Genomic DNA, 23,463 nt, shown 5'->3' on the forward strand with positions numbered 1-23,463 from the left:
CTCTGAGACTGAGCTGAAAACGGAGTCCTCCTTGAATTGGAGACGCAGAAGCCACAATGATTTCCAGGCACCTCTGCCACTGTGTGTCTCATAGGCTTCCATGGATCAGTTTTCATTTAAACCCTTCATATCCAAATAGGTGAGAAGCATCCTTTCACATTTTGTCTCACAGTTTGTTTCCCTGGGAAAGTTTGTACCATAGAGAGTACATGTGTTGTACTTGAATAGAACATTTGCCCTCTATAGACACTTTCCTAAAAGGCCCCTCAATCTTTTCTGTAGGCCACTAGCTCATCAGATGACTTTGGATCTCCTGGCACATAAAAAGCTTAAGAGCCAGAGAATCTATTGACAGCTGATGAGCAGAAAAGCAAAAATCTGTTAAGAGTTCTAGTTCCAGGTCTGGCCTAACCATATTGGTAGGCTACGTGGAAAATCACTAACAATTCTCTGAGTAACTAGAAACTGAGGCTAGCCGTGTCAATTTCACCCTGTAAGATTGCTGAGAGATGCTGAGATTCATATTTAAGTGCTTCTTTATGGGTGTGCTGCCCCAAGCCCAGGATGAGGATGCCATTTTCATGCTCAGGTTGATAAAGACTCGGAAAACACATGTTATATTTGGATTAAGAAGTATGCTCGGTAAACCCATCTATCTGTATCCTCTTGCATCTTCTTTGCTTTCCACTTTCTTGTTAGCGTTCCTATTGAAAAATCTCAAGTTGCCTTGCTTCATTAGGCCAAGAGGAAAAGGAATTTTTCTACTCATGCCTCCCAGGCAGTTACAGCCCACATCCTTGGGGATTTAGAAACAAAACTCCTTTCCTCAGTGTTAGAGCAATTCTGTATTTCGTTCTTCCTCTACTTTATCGTCCCCCCACCCCCCTTATGTCACTGGATAGAGGTTACAATCATAGTCTGTGTACCTGAGATGACCTCTTATTTGTAAAAATGTAATGGCCCTTTTGTAATGGAAGAGCAAAACAGAAATATTCTGTGGAGAAGCGGGAGAGGCTGATTTCCTTAACAATTTCTACCATACTTAAAAATAGTGTGCAAATAAATTAAGGACTCCTGGCTGGATGGGCTTCTTTTGGAGGTAGATAAGACACATTTAATTTTATTTTGTACAGGCATCTCAGTAGGACTAGATGGTTCTAATTATTAGTTAGTGAAGCAATTCAATAGGGACCAATGGGACCTGCTTTTAGGAAAGGAAATTACTTCTCTTCTGTTACCAGTTTTTAATAATGTAGCCACTGGTAGACCTGAATTTCTCAAGTGATCGATTTTGTTTTATATTACAGAAGTGCTAATCTTCTGTTCTTTTGATGTGGTGAATAGTTCTACACAAAAAGAGAGTCAACAAGAGAACTGAGGTCGGGCACGCTTATCAAAAGAGAACAGAAAGTCACGTTTATCAATGAAAAAACACAGAGAAAACTGTGGTTGGCTTTGTTCCACATTCATGAAGAAACCTGGCATTGTCCCAGCTCTTTCTGGGTGTCACTTATTTTGTTAACATGTAAGAAACGGTGTGGGAAAGTAACATGTCACACATAAAAAACATGGAAATAGAAAAGGCAAGTAAAATACTACTCAACAAAATACATACTGCATGGACTTACATTAACTTTACTTAGCTTCAGGTTGGCAGCCCATCAGTTACCCTTCTGCCATCTGTTACTGCTGTTTGAGTTCAAACCCTGGCCAGTGGTAACATTACACAACCAACATTAGCCAGAGAGGCTGGTCAGATATTATAATTTTTTGAAAAGAGAGAATTGGCACAGTCACTTGAGCTTAGAGAAGTGTTATTCATTCTTGAAGGGCTCCTGCTTGTTGATCTAGGCTCCACAGGGTTACACGGGAGGCAATATCTTGCTTTTTAATATTTGCAACTACAGCTGGAGCCTCTCTCTCTCTCTCTCTCTCTCTCTCGCTCTCTCGCTCTCTCGCTCTCTCGCTCTCTGGTTTATTTTATGTGTTGAGATGTTATAAATTATTTGGTTTGAAGGAAGGGTTTCTGCTCTTAAAACAAGCACGCATCTCACTACTTTAGGAATGAACCTATATTTAAAAATAGCGTGTAAGTTAACTTGTTTTCTGAAAATCAAACACTTTTAAATTCTAGAAGGGAGCTCATTATTTCAAGGCAACCTCTTTAGTTTATTCTTCTGAGATGCACAGTACGTTTGTAAGCTTAATGATAATCACTAATTTTTTTCTTGAAAATGCAGATCTTTTTTTATACAGGCAACCCCCATCTAACACAGCACTTCTATAACACGGTTTTGCCCTAACACGGTTGGATAATTGGGGAAACCCTCGTACAACACGGCATCCTAGAACACGGTTTCACTCTAACACGGTCTAAGAATTAGAGAAATCCCCAAACAACACCGAGCGTAATAAGAGCTTTTAAGAGCAAATACCTCATTTAAAATTAGGGAAATCGCTGAAAAACACGGAACATAATAAAAGCTTAGTAGTGATGACGAAGAAAACATTAATACATATTAATATGTTATACTTTTGGTGAAAATTCCTTTAATAAAGATATTTCTTTTAATTATAAAAATATAATAATTTTTTTTTTTTCATTTTTGGAACTTAACCCCTTCTTTTGTACTAGATCTTTGTTTCATATAACACGGACTCGCATAATACGGCATTTTAAGGAACCTAACAACCGTGTGATATGGGGTTACCTGTATGTTAAATTTGCCCGGCATATGTTTAAAGATACATCAGAGCGATCACGTGTATCTGCAACTTTCTTCCCTTCCTCGAGTTTACGCGTTTGTCTACGCTCAGCGCTTTTGCTTATGATTCTGCTTTTCGGAAACGCGAAATGCGCATCTGCCGCCTTTCCACACCCACCCCTTTCTGCAGGGCCCGCTAGAAATCCACTTCTTTAATGAATTTATCCCGCTGATAGACAACTTTGTTTTCTTCATTTTGATTTTGTTATAGAACGGATAGTATGTATGTTTGCTTGAGCTCTTATCGTGGTTTCTAGGATATCGTGCAGTTATTTGTTACTCAACATCTCCACCCACACAAGAAAGAGAGGAGAATTTGTTTCGGAGAGAAAGGAATTTGTCATCAGTGAGCACATATTCAGCTCTAGGCCGGGGGTTAGATGCTGTCTGCTTGTTATCTCATGGTACAGAGGTTATGTTTGTGGATTCTAGTTTCAAGACCAGCTGCATTGCTCACCAGCTGTGCAGACTTGGACAAGCTTCTCTGTGCTTCAGTTATTCTTTTACATGTAAAGTGGAGCTAATAATAACCTCATTGGGTTGTCCTGAGGATTAAATTAGATATTTATTACATGTAAAAGACTTGAGTACAGGTAACACATTTTAAGCGCTTGATATATGTTCACTACGATTAACCTAAAGAACCACCCTATTAGGTAGACATTCCCTCTATCTCACAGGTGAAAAACCTGAAGTTGACAGGTTAAGGAAATTGCCCAAATTTACATTAATCAGAGATAGCATCAGCATTGGCAAACACACATCTCTTATACCATAGCTTGAGCTCTTCCTACTAACTACATTATTTTGCTTTAAATAGATGGAGAATTACCTATACCATATGACCTCCTTACATTCTTTTTGCACTTCCTATATCAGCTGGCTCAGTGGTGTCAAATTGATAAAGGCAGCATACATGTCAATTAAATGAGATCATGAATGTGAAAGCATCTGGCAAAGTGCTTAAACCGTATTCTATTGGATACTATTAAATGTCCTAGGTGGGAACAGCCACACAAGCATAATGAACTTGCAGTGGCAGGCATGTTCCTTATGGTTAGGAATAGAATAGTGGGAAAATTTAGTAGTTTTTAGTGACATTAGAGGCAAGGAATATTAACTTATAAAGGGATGCTAGATCAGTGATTTTCAAATTGTTTTTTAGTCATGGAATCCTTTTTTTTTTGTCAAATTAAATCTTTCCCGTAAGTCTCTGGCTTAGCTCACCCTCTTCATCTCTTGAGGCACCTTCTCAGAACCTTAGATGGCTTCAAGACACCATCTTACCCTTTATTTTTTTTATTGTGAAGTAAATGGGGCTGAGAGAAATGAAGTTATTGGTCCAAGATCATAAATACAAACTCAAGAACCTGATTCTTTCCACTCTGCCTTTCTGCCTCAAGGCGATACATGGTCACCTCATCTCCTTTTCCTTGTCTAGATTCTTCCGACTATTTCTCACCATTGCCATACTGGAGAACAAAAGTTACCTGTCTCTTATCTCAAGTAAGAGAAAGAAATGCAACCAGGCATGTGTCAGAAGCTGAGTACTTTGAATTGTTCGGAGGCAGTGAATTACCAATGCAAAAGTTTTCAAAAGAGACCAACTTTTAAAAGTCTTTCATTTCTATGATTCTATGAAAAGAAAAAAAAATGAATATTTAAATTTTTTTCTTTTAAATGACATAATGCAGTTCAAGGATTTTAAAGCTTAAACTGTAGGAAAAAATAAGGAAGGTGAGTGAAGCACCTCAGTTTTTCAGTGGGCTTACTCTGATGATTATACTTCACATCAATTGGTTCTCCCTGGTGTCACTCTTGTAAGAGACTGAGGATAGACCATACTTTTAAAGGAAGATGCAGTGTGTGAAATAAGGCCCTAGGTTCTAAAACCCTAATACAGTTAGGGAAGCAATTTTAAACTCAATCCAATAAATTGGGATTTATTGAATGTCATCAAGAAATGAATGATTTCATGTCCTACAAGGTCAGAATGGGAGGTCGCATAAATGTGTAAAACTGAAATGGCATATATTCAACAAGCATATAAAAAATATCTACAAAGAGACTAGCACTAGGGATTTAAAAATGAATGGAATCATGGTCCTTGCACTCAAAAGAGTTCTGTCTCAGATAATTCCTGAGACAGGTATTATCTCCAAAATTTGCACACTGGAGATTAGGTGTACAAGCATGGTTTGAGCTGCCACTAGGAGGCAGGTGTGGGCTTTGAAGAGAGTATGTTTATGGACTTGCACAGTATTGGTGGAGGACAACGTGGAAACGTGTGTGGGAAGAGTGTGGATCTTCAAGAAGGGGACTGTACTCATCCCTATTGACTGTGTGACGTTGGATAACATGACTAGCTTCTCTGGGCCTTAGTTTCCCTGCCTGTAAAATAGAACTGGTGTTAATACCATTTTTATAAGTTACTGGAGACTAATCAGATTATGAAAGGAAAGTGCCTTGTAAGCCATTTTCATCCAGACATCAGTTGGGGCCTTTTCAACCTTATAGCATTGGCCCAGACGTGTAATAACATGTGATGAAATGTCTTTGCGAATTCCTCCCTAAAGAATTTTCCAGTGCTAGCCTTTCATGTGGTCCTAGGGAAGGGTCAAATCATACCCTAATCAGTATTCAACCATTTTACTGTTTTTCATTTCTGTCCTGGATTTCTTCCAGGAGCTTCAACTCCTTTGCCTTCTATTATACAAAATAATTTTCCTTATTTTGGGAAGCGCTGGTGCCAACACTAAGGTCCTGGGGGTTCAGCTTCGCTCCCAAGTGCTTTTCAGAAAGTTTTTCCAACAATATATATACCTTTCTTCCTCAGGTGAATTAAGCCTGTAGCACTACAAAGTATTAAAAGACATTTTAGTGTTTTGTGCAATTATAATGTTTTATTGTGGTAAAAAACATATAACAAAATGTACCTTCTTTACAATTCTTAAGGGTATATATAGTCCAGTAGTATTGAGTATATTCCCGTCATTGTGAAACAGATCTTTAGAACTTTTCATCTTAAAGAATGGAAACTCTAAACCCATTAAACTACAACTCTCTATTTCCGCCTCATTACAATTATTTTTAAAACGTTTTAGGACAAGCAACACTTGGAATTTCTATTTAAAAACATATGATGTGAATTTGGAGATGATGGTAAAAGTTGTCAGGTAGTAATTTGAATGAATGAATGAATGCATAATAAAGGATGTATTGATTATTCTGAATTTGGTCAGTGCTTTCCCCAGAAAGAAATGTGAATATGAGGTCAAATATATTCCTCAAGACAAGTAATCCTGGAACTCATAGATCAAACCAGAACCAAGTTTCCATGTTACTTCCTACTTATAAGTGAATTATGATGGTATTTTCCAATTCCACATTTGTCTTTAAAGGCAGATGACTTGTTGCAGAAATCAAATGACCCTAGGGTTTTTGGATGAGAATTATTTTAATTGAAAGAAACAGAAAATTTCCCCCCAGTCTCTTAATTTAAAAAGAGAGAGAACCTGGGTATCTTGAAAGGTTTTTTTGTTTTTGATTTGTTTTTTTCCGTGAAATAACTAAGATGCCCTGTATCAGCTGTGTGCTTTACGTGGTCCATAGGCTATGATCTCTGAAGGAGAGAAGTTCTCTCTCAGCTCCGTATCAACGTTTAATAAAGGATCAGCATTGGCTGTTCTTGGTCACAAACCTGCCTCTGGGCTAATCACTCTCTGCAGGGGTCTGAGTGCTTTGACTGGATAGTCTGGGTCTTACCTTCCTTTATGGGAGGCAGGGTGATTGATCCTATCAGGGCAGGACTAGGAGGTTTCTTAAGTGAAAAGGAATGAAAAGAGGGAAGAGGTAAGAATGCATAGGGAGGAACTACAGGTGTAACTCGTAAGGCTTTTTAAAACTCTGAGTCATTCTGAGGGTTGTAGAGGACACAACAGTGGCTCCAATCCCTGGAAATTCTGCTCAAGTGCTCACTATACGCACGCATTCCTTACTTTGCTTTGTGGCGGTCACCCAGCCCTGTTTGGCTTTGAATTTTTTTCTCCCACATGATGAGTTTTGAAAGATAATTATTTTGAAATATGATGTTGTGGAGACGGAGTCCCAGAGAGCAGTTTCCAGGCTCACAGCCTCACTGCTGGCTCGGTTATTAGATGGCCATCCGTTGTCATCAGATGGCCATCCGCTGTAGCTGGGTGGCCATCACCTGTTACCGGTTAGCCATTAGCCACTAATATAACTGCCGTGGCTACGCCAGGGGGTTGGTCGGTTGGTTGGCAGAAAAGTGGATGGCGGATTGTGGATCGTGTGGCTCCTGCTCCCTGTGTCTCCAACCCAGCTGCCAGCGAGAAATAGTGGTATGAACCCCTTATCCATGGCACCGTGGGTGTTCCTTTTTGGCCTCACCATATCCTGCGTTCTCGTGCGGGGAGTGGGACCAGAATCCCTGCATGACAGATGTTAATGAGTATTATTACTTGTAAATTTAAGGTTTTTTTTTATCTCAAACACAATATCTATGGCAATGTTTTTTGTTTTGTTTTTTAATTGGGAAGATGTGGTTCCATTGTATCCATTAAAGGAGATTTAATTGTATAAAATTATTTCTTGAGTCATCTGTACTTATAAGGGAGATATTAAAGATTTGAAAAGGAGAATACCTTTGGTATGTGGCTTTAGCCACATCCTGAAAAGCTTTCTAAAATAGCCACTAAGTCCTTCCAGCTAGGCCCAGTGGGGCTCTGAGGTCCAGTAATTATTATCCCTCACACCAGCCCCAAATCCAGCAGCTTGGATAGTGGGAGCTTCAGCAGGTATGTTAAATTAGCCCCAATTAGGTTTCTACCTCTGTTTTTTGATTGTGTGTCATATTGTCAGACCTAACTTTGATAACTAAATTCAGCTCTGAGGCTTCCTATTCCAGAGGGCACATTAGAAATTCAAGATTAGTTACCTGAGGGACCAATTAATTCAATTTGGAGCTCCAAGCAGCTCAGGACATTTGCATGCAGTTTCGTCTACAGCGGAGTGGTTCTGAGCTTCTTCTAGCTGCCTGGATACAGACCAGGGAAAATCAAGCTTTTGTAGAAAGGATGGCCAGATACCATGTATATTTGTCATGGTAAATGGAAGAATATATTAATTGGATATAATTGGACACAATCTCAAAGATACACATACAGGGTTTTTCACTGACACATTATTTTTAACAGCCAAAGATTGGAAACAATTTAAATTACCAATGATAGAGGATTGGCACAGTAAATTATAGTTGTATTCACCCAACAAAATCATTAAAATAATTAAGTAAAAATTTTTAAATGAAGAAATAGACACAGTTTAAATATACATCAATATAAAAACATGATTGAGTTATTGACCATTCAACTATTTATGTTACAGTTAATAAGGTGACATATATAGTACATGTCACCTTACACAAATAAATGGGTTTATTTGTGTAAATTGTTAGAGGTAAGAGATGAGGTTTTGGTAAATGTTTCACAGTATTATGGTCAGAGATGCAGAATGCCAGGTTTCAGCCATGCTGATCATGTGTCTTTTTTAACTGTTGCCAACCAAGCAAGTGATACTCAAGGAACAATAGCAGATGATGTAGTTTACTGGTAACTGGATAAGCACCTAGTTCACCCTGGGAGCTCTCTGATCAAGAGGAGAACAAGGGGAAGATGCTTCAATCCAGAGATCTTTAAGTAAGGCCTCCTGAATCAAAGATGGCTGGGTCTGCAGAGCCTGTCCTGGCTTAACTTACTTGTTTAGTTATGAATACAGAGCAGATATTTGTCTCTTTCTCTCTCTTTCTCACACACACACACAAAACCTGTGCAGTCCTTGATTTTCTTATCAGAGTCACAGAAAAAAGTGAGCTAAGGGGGAGAGCTGTGGGTCTTTAAGGTATAATAACTTGGTTCACTGGTTAAATGTGGCTATTCTGAACTTTGGCTAATCAAATGACAAACTGTCCCTCCCAGCGGTGTTTAAGTCGAGATATAAACGGAATTAGTAGTAAGATGACCAGAATGGTAGATATATCTTTACCAGAACGTGTGTGTAGAAGAAAGACTGGAAGCATTTGCACCAAAATGCCACAGTGCTTTTTTTCTGGGCAGTGGGATTACAACTGATAGTGATTTTTATAAATTGGTGATTGTTTACACTTCTGGGGTTGCATGGATCTCTTGTAATAAAAGAGTCATACACAAACCTTCAGCTTTAATGTCAACTGAAACAAACACTCTCCCCCCAAAACACTCACGTTCTACCCATCAGGATAGTTTGCCTCTAATCATCCAGAGGCATTTTGAAGAAATAAGCTCCTTCCTTTTTCAACCTTAGGCTGCTCATTAGCTGGCCCATTTTTCAGATAAGGTTTAAGTGAATTCTCATGAGCTCTGACCAGAACCTTCACTGAATGCCTGCAGCATAGGGCTGCCCTGAATGTACCTGAGATGTATGTTCGTACACAGAAGATTATTACTTGACTGGGAACTTCAAGGAAGGACACCAAGGGAAAGAAACCCAATAATGATGATAATAAAAGTTAACAATGGACTAGGTCTTGCTGTGTACCAGGGCCTGCTAAAAGCTTTATTTAACCGAGTTGGTCCCCTGTGGCATCCAGCATGATGAGGGTTGTGGGGAGGGAGAAGAGCGGGGCAGGTTTAAGAAAAGACAGTAGCCATGAATAGAATGCAAACCGCAGAGCCAAGGGGAACAGCCTCAGGGACTGAACCCCGAATCAGGCCAACGCATAGTTTTTATTGGTAAACTTCTAAAGAGGTAAAAGATTGTTAATCTCATGATCTGTGTGCTAGTAGCCTGCTGGCTGTTTTTCCGAAAATTCCCATTGTGTTCCAGCCTGAAATTTGCCTTCACACACATGTACAACTCCAAGGAATCCATTGAAGGGGAGGGACCGATATAATTCCATCAGGTCTCAGTTTGCTGAGACTTCCCCTCAAAGGAGCTTTTCCTATATCTCTCCATCGGGCCTCAGTTTGCTGAGGCACTCCCTCATGGAATCCTGGGAAGAGTGCGGGGGGAACAAACGGTTTGCCAGCTGTAAGGCAACAGTCCCCACAACTCCATTAATTAGAAATTATTATAATTCTCATTTTATAGGTAAAACCCCAAGGAGACAAATGATTTGCCAAAGCTCACTCAGCTAACACCTGGCAGAGCTGGGATCCAAACCCAGGCAGTATGTCACCGAGTGTCCAGATGTCAACCCCTCTGCAGTGTGTTGGTGGTTGCAGGTGCAGTACCCTATTCCTACTTACTCTTCAGGCTAACCGTGACTCCATCAATTCAGCTAGGAGGTTCCCAATTTTATTCTTAGTATCTGAAGCACTTGTCACATTAAATTATGATTTATTTTTCTTTTTACAGTCTGTTCCCTCTCCTAGACTGTAAGATCCCTGAAGATAGGGGCTACATCTTGTGATTGTCTCCCTGGCAATTGTTATATTGCCTGACTCATAGAGAGAGTGCTCAATTAAAACTAGGTGAGTATTTAACTAGCTGGGCATGCTGGACACACCAGTTCCACAAGTTGCAAAGTTCCACTGACTCATAAGTAGAAGCTGAAAATACACCCAAAGGATAGAAGAATTTCTTCCAGTGATGTGACTGTACAGGTAAAGTGTCCCCTCAGGAACTGGCTCAGCGAGTTGCCCGTATGTATGGTCCTTGGCTTAGACATATGGAGAAATGACTAAGTGTAATCTCTTCTTTCTAAGAATTTATAGTCTAGGGAGACAGATAGGAACTTATCGTCATATGTTGTCTATAATGGAAAAAAAACAGTTTTGCTTTGGGTTGAAAATCATGCTTGGTAGTTTGTGGGCTAGAGAAAGAAATAAAAGAACAGAGCCTCCATGTTAAAAAAAAGTGAGTAAGTCAAAAAAACTGTATGTTCATTGTTTTGCTTTTTAAAAAGTCACTTAATTATGCAAAACTAATTTTGTGATAATAATGATTACAGTGAGCATTTCTTGTCAATGATTTTATTAATTTATTTTGTTTATTTTTAAGTGCAATTACATACTTGTTTTATTTAGTCCTCAAAATAACACTCTGAAGCAGATACTATTATTATCCCCATGTTATAGGTGTGACTTCAGAGTTTTCCGAAGAACAAAATCAATTTATTTTAATCATTTTAAGTGAAAAAAATAATAAAATTATATTTTAGAATTTTGTAAAAAATATAGGATAAAATGTCTCATTGTATTCCAAATGCAGCATAATAACATGTTATCACCAAGCACTTTAGTCAGTTTTGTTTGTTAGAGCTAAACACTGTGGCCTTGGTACTAAGTACGTGAGTTCAGAAGGGGACATTTCTTAGAGAAGACAGATGACTTCGAGTTGGTCCTTGAAACATTAAAAAAAGGCAAATTCAATGTTTCTTAAAAGACATTTGATTTTCAACTTTAAAAAAATCTATAATCATGTACTTCTTTGTTCCTTGTTGCTGACAAATCTGCAGATGGGCAGAGGGTTCTGGGCAAAGGGCCTAATTTCTTCATGGGCTGTGACATTTATTATTTCCCAGAGGTTGTTCTCCATCAGTGAGAATCAGGATGTCAATTCCACACATATGGTTCTCATGAATCTTCCCAAACTCCTGGCATTACATATCTAAACTTAAAGGCAAACCAGGTGGGAAATTTGTGTTTACTGACTGTCAGTAGGAGGAAGTAAAGGATGTGCAAGTACATACCAATTCTATTACAAGTGATCACTGGAAACTCTGAGGGACGCAGTGTGGTAGGATGCTGTCTTTTCTAGATTTTCCTTTTAAAAAATCCTTGAATATACACAAATTTTTAACAGCATTGGAAATGAGTGATAAAAATGTAGTGTAAGTTAGCATTTGAGGTGAGTTTCTCCTAATTGAAAAATGGATTGGATTCAATTGAGAAACATTTCTCTCTACGTTGTACATGTGGACCCTTTGATGAGCAGTTTTGACTCGTTTTCTCTGTCTTCCTGTAGCTCAGGAACAAAAAGGGGCGCACTAATCAGGCAGGTCACCATCATACTGCACAGGAAATATTTTCTGAAGCATTCAAAAGTCTTCTACGATTGTCCCAGTATTCCACCTCTCACTTTAACCCAAGCAAGTCAATTATCTCTTTCTATATCAGTTTTGTTCTGCAGCTTCCAGGACACACCACCAGGAGAGAAGAAAATGTGCATTGCTTCCTTGCCTCCCTGGGATTTGTATTTTATTCCTTAACATGGAGAATCTAACAGCAAAGGATAATATTTCAGCAGAGGCTCAAGTGATAAGTGCTTGCTACATACCATAAATTGGGTTAGAAGTACACTCATGTTTTAAGGTTAGATTGGAAATAAGCTATCTAATGCCACGAATGCCACTGAGGATATGCTTGAGGATGCACAATTTACCATGTCTGTTAGTAACCCTAGTGAAATGTTTGAAAGTATGACTTTTAGGAAGCATGTGTAACTAATAATAAAGAGAAGATGGTCTGGGGTAAAGGGCAATATAAAATGGAAGGTAGTTGTTATGAAGAAAAGAATGCAAGGAATTTAAATATATACGAACAGAACCAAATTATTTGTAGGAAGCAGAATTGACACTCTAGAAAATGTAATCACAAAGATGAAGAAAAAGTTTCAAAGTTTCATAGACTGAAGTGGAAAAAGGAAATATAAAGTGATAGAGTGAAAACAACAATAGTGAAAGTTGATAAATGGAGAGTCTACAAATTTTAAGTGTTCCTAAATAAGATCAAGATATATAGATTGCAAGCATTAATATACACTAAAATAGATATAGAATTTCCATTTAAGTCTATAAATTATAAGGGGTCACTGTTTTCTAGGTAATATTAGAGTAGTAATACATCTATAACTAGGACTTATAGAAGACGTTTAAAATTTCAACAGCAATGAAAAGAAACCCATGACCAAAATAGAAAATAAAGTCCAGTTTTTGTTCAAAGAACATGAAGCAGGCTGATTTTATATTTTTAAAACACTACGTGCCATAAAAAATAAAGCAACATAAAGAGAAATTACCCAGTACAGCTGCCATTCATGATCATATATTTGGGCAACAGACAGATTTTTAAGGCAGTCAAAGCTTTAAAATAGGCCATTTATGTAAAGCTGCATGAAAAATAATTACTCAAAGGTGTTGTTTGGTTGAGAGATTCTTTTGATTGAGAGCTGAATTATTCAAAACCCAAAATTAAAAAAAAATTGAAAAGCCATTAGGTAAGATTAGAAACAGTATAAATATAGAGGTCTGAATAAAAAATATTTAGATAGATAACAAAATAACATCGAAATGTTTAAAAATTCTTTAAAAAGAATATAGAAATAAACAATATTATAAATGAACACTATATATTGAAATTTTACATCAAGTAAAAATGTCCCTTAAAAATGAAGAAATAAAAAATTTTCCGATAAACAAACAAAACTGGGATAATTTGTTGATATCAAAAACAAACCATAAGAAATAGAAAAGGAAGTTCTTTAGGCTAGAGAGAAGTGATCCCAGATGAAAGCAGAGCACTAGAAGTAATTAATACATGTCTTAACAAAAGCCCATTAAAATATCCTTAAAAGATTGATTGTTTAAAGTAGACATAATGAAAATATACGGTAGAATTTATACTGTGTTGGAGGTAAATAAATATGTGTGACAAAAGTAACACGAAGGGTAAGGGAAGTTAAAAGAAATTTTACTGTGGTAGTTTCTTATATTTTATATGACGTGGAATGATATTAATTCAATACAGACTGTGATTGTGATAGGCTAACAATTCACATTGTAATCTGTAGAGCAATTATCAGAAAGAACACAAAGCGATATAGATTAAAGGCCAATAAAAAAGTCAAAGTAGAATACTAACATACTCAATTAAGTTACCTATATCAGTAATTACATTAAATGTAAATGAGCCAACACTCTAATTAAAAGACAGATATTGTCAGACTCTATATGAAAAAAAACAAAACCCAACTATATTCTGTTTATAAGAGATATCATCTTAAATAAAAGGTGAACAAGAAAAAAATGGAAAAAATATATATCATACAAATACTAATCTTAAGAAGGATAATCTGGCTTTATTAATTTTAGATGAAATAGATTTTAACACAAAAAAGTATTACCAGATTTAAAGAGGGATTCTTTGTAATGTTAATATATCATTTCATCTGAAAAGTTTCAAACCTCTGACTTTAATATCAACTGTAACTGAAAAAAAAAGTTAAAAAAAAGAATTCATACTGCAAATCACTAGAGGGGCTAAGCATTACAGTAAAAAAAAAACACAACATAGCTTCAAAATGCATGAAGGGAAAAATGACAGAACTGGAAGAAGAGATAAACAAAAATATTGGAAATTTTAAAATTCATTTCTCAGTAATGATTTGAACAAGCAGACAAAAACATCAATTTGAACACGATGGACTAGCTTGATGTAATTGACAGTTATGGAACAGTATATACTCAATACTCATTGATTATACTTTCTTTTGCAGGCATGGGGAATACTCACCAAAATATGGTTCATATGCTGGGGTATAAATAAATCTTAACAAACGTCAAAGGATGGAATTATACTGACAATGGAATTTTCTGGAAATTCATATTTTAAAAGGTAACTAGAAAATCTCCAAATATTTGGAAATTTAATAACGTATGTACTTCTAAATAACTCCTGGAAATTAGAAAATATTTTGATTCTAAACAATAATGTGGGTACAACATTTCTACATTTGTGGGATGTAGCTAAATCATTACTTAAAGGGAAATTTATAGCTTTAAATGCACATATTAAAAAGGAAAGAAAGGTTTAAAATCAGTGATGTAAGTTTTCACTTCAAGAAGCTAGGAAAAAATAGCAAATTAAATACAAATAAAGAAGAAGGAAGCAAAAGAAGGGGCAGAAATCAAAACAATAGGGAAAATTTTTAAAGCCCATTCTTTGAAAAGATTTATAAAATTAAAAGAGAGAGGAAATACAAATCAGTAATGGAAATGAGGACAGCCATTATAAAGATTATACACCCACTTATAATACCTACAGCCATTATAAAGATACAAATGGAATACTATAAACAGCTTTTAAGCCAATAATTTCAACACCTTAGGAATTGGACAAATTCTTTAAAAGACACAATTTTCCAAAACTGACAAAACAAATACAAAATATGAACACTTACGGGCCTCTTAAGAAAATTGGACTTCTAATTTAGAATCCTGTTCTAATCCCAGATTACTGGTGAATTCTACCAAACATTTTATAAAGATATAACAACAATCTTACGCAAAATCTTTCATAGAAAAGAAAGTAAGTGAATGCTTCCTGATTCATTTTATGGGACCAACACAATATTGCTTCAATAATCTGACAAGACATGAAATTATAGAACCAGTGTCCTTTATAGATGCAAAAACCCTTACAAAAATTTATATATTTGTATTTGTATTATTGATTCTCATTATTCATGGTAATTATGCTCCATAAAGTCACCACAAACATTGAATTAGCCAAAAATCTGAGACTGAGTCATTGCACGTACATGATAAGGTACCTGTGAGTTTCTGGTCACAATATTTTCATCAACCAATGTATAGCCTTGTTTTATATGTGCTTCTCTTTAAAAACTATATCTATCTACACACACACATATATGTATATATGTATATAAACTATATACATATATATAGTTGTCTCTTCAAATATATATATATATATATATATATATATATATATATATATACATTTATATATATTTGATTCGTTACTGTTGAACTCTAGAGACAACAGCACTGTACCTTGTGCCTCAACGAAGCTTATCTAACACGTGGATTTCCTCCAAAAGGCACACCACAGGATTCTTGTGCTTAGTAACACTTGACAGTTCATCATTATGCATGGAGGCCATTTAAATAGTGAAATCACCAAAAACAGTGCAAAAAAAAAAGAAAAGTGGCACTAAATAGACCACAATAAAGACACTTTTTCACAGTATGAGAACTAAAACGAGAACACAGCATCTCTTTGTTCAACCGTAGCTGGGGATGTGCTTCTTAGGCAATTCAAATTTTTTGTTGCTCTGCACACAGCTGCAAATGACAGTGAAGACACTATGAGTATTGTTACAAATAAATTTTTGTGAGTATGTACATTTGCAAATTCAGAATCCATGAATAATGAGGATTAACTCTCTATCTTTTTTTTCTTGGCAAATTTTATCAGACCCTTTTACAAACAGGTAAAAATGAAGTTTAAAAATAATATTAGAAACTCTAAAATGGTAAAATATCAAGTTGTGTAACATTACAGCTATACTTTTCATAATATTGAAGGAATTGATCATTTTCTGCTAAAATATAAAAGGCTAAAATTGACTGAGAAGCAGAATAGCAGAATCACCATTGCATAAATTGAAACTGTTTTCAAAGGATTGCATCCCTGAAGTTTCCTAAACAACATGACTTTATCTCTATGTCAAAAAGTTTTCATTAAATTTAATAACCATTTCTGATTTTAAAAATCTTAGAAATTGGGAATATATATCTCAGAAAGATATTTAACTTAAAACCAATAATATGTTTAGTCATGAAATATTATAGACACTGCTGTGTAAATCAGAAGCAAACTAAAAATGTTAAATGTTTCAATATATGCTAAACATTTTCTGAATTTCTCGCCAATTTAAGATAACCTGAAACAATATTATAAATATGCATATGAAAAATTAAAACAAAATTATTATAATTTCCATATGATATTTTTGCATATTATTCGGAAATCCAAAAGAATGAACCAAGAAATTATTAAACTGAAAAGGTTTATTAAGGTAGTTGTATATAAAATAAATATTTAAAAATCCCTCAATTTTCTTATATCAGAAAAAGTTAAGACAATATGCGAAAATAATGTAACAAAAATGGAATAATATAAGAAAAATTTGTATGATATAAATGAAGAAAAACAAAATTTTATTCTGGCACAAAAGAATCCAAATTAGATTTGAACACTGAATAGTCATCCAAAGTAATCTAAGGGTTTAGTGCAATAGGATTTTTTTAACTTTCTAAGTTTTCTAAAGTTCATTTTTTTTTAAGTTCATTTAAAAAAAAATTTTTTTGTAGGGAGGGATTATTGGGGAACAGTGCATTTCTCCAGGGCCCATCAGCTCCAAGTCATTGTCCTTCAATCTGATTGTGGAGAGTGCAGCTCAGCTCCAAGTCCAGTCACCGTTTTCAATCTTAGTTGCAGGGAGCGCAGCCCAGCATCCCATGTGGGAACTGGCAACCTTGTTATTGAGAGCTTGTGCTCTAACCAACTGAGCCATCCGGCCTCCCCCAGTTTACTAAAGTTCATTTTAAAAAATGAACAAAAATATCCAAAATAATACTGAAATAAAAATTATTAATAGGGTACACTGGAATGAAAATAGACTGATTAATAGCTGAGATTCAATTCCTGATATTGAATAGATTAATAAAACCTATGACAAAGCAGTCTTCATAAATAAATGAGGAGATGAGAAATTATTCAAAAAGTGGTGCTAGGCAATAAATACTGATTTTTACCTCATACTATATTTCATAATTTGAGGTTTAGAAAACCTAATTTAAAAAATCAAAAAATAGAAGACCAGAATATAGAAAGAATACTTAGAATTTAATAATTCTGCAATAAGAAGACAACCTGATGTTTTCTTAATGGCAAAATAATTGAACAGACACTTTATCAAAGAAGATATATGAATGGAAAATAAGCAAAAGAAGAGGTGCTCGACAGCATTAATTATCAGACAAATGCAAATTAAAGTGACAATGAGAAACCTCTGCATAAACACTAATAGCTACTCAGTGGAAAGTTCAGAAGGCCAATCTGAGTCGAGCATGTAAAATTTTGTCTGGGGCTTTACAGGATACATTTGTGGATGTGTTCAAGAAGAGAGCAGAAAATCAGCCGATGCTGAGTCAGATTCCACAAACCAGGGTTGGGCAAACTAAAGCCCACAGTACAAATCTAACTCACAACATACATACTCATTTGGAAGAACAAGCAAGCAAGAATAATCAGGAAATTAATGAAAAAAGAAGAGCAATTCATGGACACAGCCCTACTAGTTATTAATGTGTTCATAAATGAAACCAGTGTGGTATAGGTGCATTAGCAGACACACAGATTAATAGAACAGAATATAATATCCAGAAATAGACTCAATTACACATAAAAATTAACCATATGATAAAGCCGGCACTTCAAACAATAGGAAAAGATGGACATTGTAGTAAGTGGTGATATAATAACTGAATTATGACATAGAGAAAGATAAAATTAAAAAAAAGTGAAAGATAAAATTAGATCTATTCCTCAAATTATAACCAGAATAAACTCTCAGTGGATCGGGGATTTAAATGTAAAACATGAAACCATATAAGTACAAGAATCACACTTGAATTCCTCCATTAGCTAGAAGCAGGGAAAACATTCCTAAGACAAAATTCAGATGCAGTATGTGAAAGAATTGATAAACTTCAAAACATAAAAGTAATTTTTAAAAATCATGCATGGCAAAAAGCACCATAAGCAAAATTGAAAACAATAAACTGGAGGATATATTTGAAAATACATAAAAAGTAAAGATTAATATTCATAATATATAAAGAACTTCAGCAGATAGAGAAGAAACTGGTGACCAGTCATATGGAAAATTGAGCCTGAAAAAAGAACAGTTCATCGAAATGCAAATGGTTCTCACTCATATGAAAATATGACCAATTTGCTCATAATAAAAATGCAACTTAAAGGTGCTCAGTTATTGTACATCTCAGCTATCAGATTGAAAAAATTCGGAAGTTTGACAATTTATTCTGTTAGTGAGGCTTTGGGGCTGTAGGTAATTTCATAAATTGCTGTGGGAATGCAAAACAGTGGAACCACTTTGGAACAAAGTTGATAGTACGTGAATGAGGTCTGACGATTAAGTTCGCGAACTCATCCTAGAAAAAGTGCTACATACCTCATTGCTGAATATCACTACAGTCACCTTTGAAGTACTCCCCTTGGGAAGCTATGCACAGACACCAGTGCCTAGTCCACCCTTCAAAGAAATTTTGGAACTCTTTTTCTGGCATGGCCATCAGAGCTGTCATCTTATTACCCTTGATGTCCTGAATGTCATCAAAATGTCTTCCTTTCAGCATTTCCTTTATCTTTGGGTAAAGAAAGAAGTCATTGGGGGCCAGATCAGGTGAGTAGGGAGGATGTTCCAATACAGTTATGTGTCTACTGGCTAAAAACTCCCTCACAGACAGTGCTGTGTGAGCTGGTGCATTGTCGTGATGCAAGAGCCATGAATTGTTGGCGAAAAGTTCAGGTCATCGAACTTTTTCATGCAGCCTTTTCAGCACCTCCAAATAGTAAACTTGGTTAACTGTTTGTCCCGTTAGTACAAATTCATAATGAATAATCCCTTTGATATAAAAAAAGTTTAGCAACATCATTTCAACAAGTTCACAAACTTAATTCTCAGACTCCCATATGACTTTATCTTTGAAGCCACAATTCTACTTTAGGATTCTCTTCCAAGGTCACACACAAAGTTATATAGTAGGAAGACATATAAACAAGGCTATTCATTGCAAGCACTATTTGTAATAGCTGAAGTCTGGACATAACCAAAATGCTTGTTAAAAGGGTATCATGAACTATGAAACATTCATACAATGGAATAATACTGTGCAGCTGAAAAAAAAGAAAGAGAAATTTTCTTACTATTACAAAATAATATTTGGGACCTTTTAAATAAAACAAAGGTTGAAAATCGTGTGTTGTGAGATTTAAGAAGTGTGGCAGATACACACACATTTGCTTAAATTAAAAAAATGGAAAGACAAACAGTACAATTTTAATGAATGGTTAGGAATGGGAGAGGGAAGGTAATGGGGTATGGCACCTAAATTTCTTTGATAAGGACAGTTTTTTAGATCTTATTTGAAACCATGTAAATGTTTTCTACAGCTATAGAGCAAAATTAAATTTAAAAAGCACATTTTAATAATTAAAAACAAAGTGAAATAAGTGAACTTAACATTGCATTGCATTGGTGGCATAACTAAACAGAAAGAACTATTTTGAGTGTGTTTAGAACTCAGTAATCTGTACATTCTTATTGGGATGTACTTCGGTATAAAAAGAACTAAAAATGTCTTAAATTGTTTTCAATAGTTATATTGATAGCATTGGTTGTGGGTGGCTTGTGTGATAAAGCTAATGAACAATTATGTTGGCATTTTGGAGAACCAAGATTTTTGGTATTGTTGAAAGGACATGCAAATTTAATGTTGATAGGATTAAGTAAAAATCTTGTCGTTCTGTAATGAATTTGAAATGGAAATGTCACTTTTATATTATAATATATTTTATCTTAAAAATATGTACTTTCTAGGTCTGTCCAGTAGCAACAAGCTCACCAGCACCTGAATTATGTTCTCTAAACGTCATTTTCCCTGAGAAGAAACTGAACTTCTTGGAAAAACAACTGATTTCCGGGCTGGGGAAGGAAACATGTATGGTGAGTCTAGAACATTATGTTATATCTGAAAGCAAGAAAGCTATTAAAGACTAATATTGGGTCTTGCAGAGTGTCATGAGGGGCCTCTGGTCCCGCATGACACCCTTCACGACAAATGGCGCAGCGAGCAGGGTACGGTGCTGGCCAAAGCTGTCCGGAGGGTGGTGGAGAAGTTTGTGGGTATGAACACTCAGTCTCAGGAAGACCAGGAGGGGCAGCTGCCAGAGAGCTGGACCCCCGTGGAAGGGTGGGAAGATGTGGACGGTTCCCCAACCAGCATAGGCCGGAGAAAGTGAAGGTTGTTGTGGCCCTGTGGGCTGAGAAGTGCTTGCTGAGGCCCTCACCCCCAGGTTGGGCTGGACTTGGAGCCCTCGCCCTGCACCCTGGGGAAAGGGCCCACATTGTGGAGCTAATGCAAGCCCTGGAGAATGACTGCACTATGGGGAATGGGCTCCATCCCTAATTTAATGGACCACTTGACTGTTTGCTTGGGAACGTACCACCATGTAGTGGAACTGGCGGATGTTTGCTTTTGTGTCTTGACCAGACACCATTGAGAATATGTGAGAAAGACTGGCTGTGCCCAGAGACCCTGCCTGCCGCCCCACGTGACAAATGGTGTAGCGAGCAGGGTCCCCCGCACGACATATGGTGTACCCAAAGGGCGTGAAAATAAAAGTGGATAGGTCACACTGACTGAAAATGGGATAATTTTGAACATCAATAAGTACAATAACTGCAGTGGGTTGAAACACAGCAAATATATTTATTAACACTAAAATTTAAAAAAACACCTCATTGAAATTGTAGAGGATGCTAGCAAATCAACTCTTTGTTTTGAAAATTGATAAATAGAAGGAAAGGCAAAACTTGTCTTTCCTATATAATTGTACCATAGGATAACTAAGTACTTGACAAAGGAAGGTATCACAACTAATAAATGAAGAAGAAATGATAGAATGAGAATAGTTACCATTTTGTAACTTGGTTTTCTCTTCATGCTAAAGGCACCACTTCCCGCTCCAAAATTACCCAGCCTTCCTCACCCCTCCCCGAGGGTCTGTTCTCTTCTAATTTGGGGAATGAAGGTGAGTTAGTGGAAATGTTAGTTACTTTACATCAAAGAAGCTGATCTCATGGTCCAAACATTACGAATAGGAGCTATGTGGCTAGACACTCCCTGACACTGTTAATTAGACTCAGGCAGAGCAGACATTTGACCCAAATTGGGCAATCAAATTCTTTCTGCTGAGAATTAGGACACAGGTTTTTCGGTTAGTGTCCAATGAACAGTTGAACTGGGAGGTCAAGTGAAACTAATGAAGACTGATGTAGACAGCTGGTGCATACATTTGTTTTTATAGATTTATTTTTGAGAACAGTTTTAGATACACAGTAAAACTGCAAACATAGTACGGAATTCTCGTATACCTCTCACCCAGTTTTCCTATAATTAATATCTTATGTTGGCATGGTCTATTTGTTACAATTAATGAATTAATATCATATTGTTATTAACTAAAGTATATAGATTATTCAGATTTTCTTAGTTTACTTAGTGTTCCTTTTTTTTTGGTTCTAGGATCTCATCCATCTTAAATTTAGTGGTCATGTCTCCTTATGTTCTTCCTTCTTGGCTGTGATAGTTTTTCAGACTTTGCTTGTTTTTGATGACTTTGACCGTTTTGAGTAGTATTGGTTAGGCATATTATAGATTCACCTCTATTGAAATTTGTCTGATGGGTTGCTCATAATTATAATCAAGTTATCAGTTTGGGGGGAAAATATCACAGAGATAAAATGCCACCTTCATCACATCATAGCAAGGATACATACTATCAGTATAACTTATTGCTGCTGATATTGCTCTTGATCATCATTTGCTTGAGGCAGTGTTTGTCAGGGTGCTCGACTGTAAAATTACTCTTTTCTCCATTTCTATACTGTATACTTTGGAAGGAAATCACTATGCACAGTGTCGTTCAGGGCGGCCTGTGGGGCCTCTAGTCCCGCTCCCCACATAAGAATGCAGGATATTGTGAGGCCAAAAAGGAACACCCACGGAGCCACAGATAGGGGAGTCATACCACTATAGTCTCACTGGAGGCAGGATCCACATGACCTGCAACCTGCTGTCCGCTTCTCTGCCTGCCAACCAACCGACTGACTCTCCAACCAACACAGCCGTCACAGTTATATCAGTGGCTAATTGGCTAACTGGTTACAGCTGATGGCCAACTAGCCACAGCTGATGGCCATCTACTACCCGAGCCAGCACCTTTCCATGTGAGGTCGAGAGCCTGGACACTGCTTTCTGGGACTCTGTCCCCACACACAGCCCACACTGGAGTGGGGAGTTACACTTCATTTTCTTAAAAACAGAATGTCTACGTAAATTATGTGGAATTCTTCTGCATGGGAGACTTGTTCACCCTATTTATTAGTTTATTCACTATTTATATCAATATAGACTAATGAATATTGATTTTATACTTTGGTTTATAATCCAATACTACTGTAATGTTATTATTATTATTTTTGCTCAGGTTGTTCCAGCTTTGGCTATTGAGAGCTCTTTCAGTTGTCTCCTGTGCCCCTTTGATATACTTACTACCATAAATGGTGGATTTTTTTTTTTTTTTTAACATTTCTTTACATTTGACACGACAAGATGTTCCAGGCTCATCCTGAATATTTTCTGTTCCAGTCCAGTCTTAGAATCAGCCATTTCTCAAGGACCCTGGCTCTTTACATTGGAGAATGGTATTAATGCAGGATGTGGGCACTAATTGGGTTCATTGTGACTGAGACATTGTTCTTTTAGGCTTTCAGGTGACCTAACCAGGAAATACAAGGATGTATACTAACACATGTATGTACACATGTCTATAAATATTTCCATATGCGATTATTTGCATCTATATTAAGATAAACATGTGTTTGTTCTGAGGTCTCAAGCTCTAATCCATTACTCTAACCTCCTTTCACTGCTATCTATAAATTCCCAATCCAACGATGAGAAAATTAACTCCCATCATCCACCATCCATTTACTTAATTGTTCAATTCTAGTATACTCGTAC

At 36.4% G+C, this 23,463-nt stretch overlaps 1 long non-coding RNA gene across 1 annotated transcript in view; it reads left to right on the forward strand.

The window, feature by feature from the left end:
• Positions 1-23,463, forward strand: part of LOC109436854 (uncharacterized) — a 92,182-nt gene that overhangs the window by 32,648 nt on the left and 36,071 nt on the right. Inside the window, exons 3-5 of the long non-coding RNA XR_012497409.1 lie at positions 9,912-10,045; positions 10,179-14,437; positions 20,256-20,381. This is a non-coding gene — a long non-coding RNA (uncharacterized LOC109436854). The remainder of the gene's footprint in view (positions 1-9,911; positions 10,046-10,178; positions 14,438-20,255; positions 20,382-23,463) is intronic.

This window comes from Rhinolophus sinicus, linkage group LG06, assembly GCF_036562045.2.
Source record: "Rhinolophus sinicus isolate RSC01 linkage group LG06, ASM3656204v1, whole genome shotgun sequence".
Taxonomy (NCBI): Eukaryota; Metazoa; Chordata; class Mammalia; order Chiroptera; family Rhinolophidae; genus Rhinolophus; species Rhinolophus sinicus.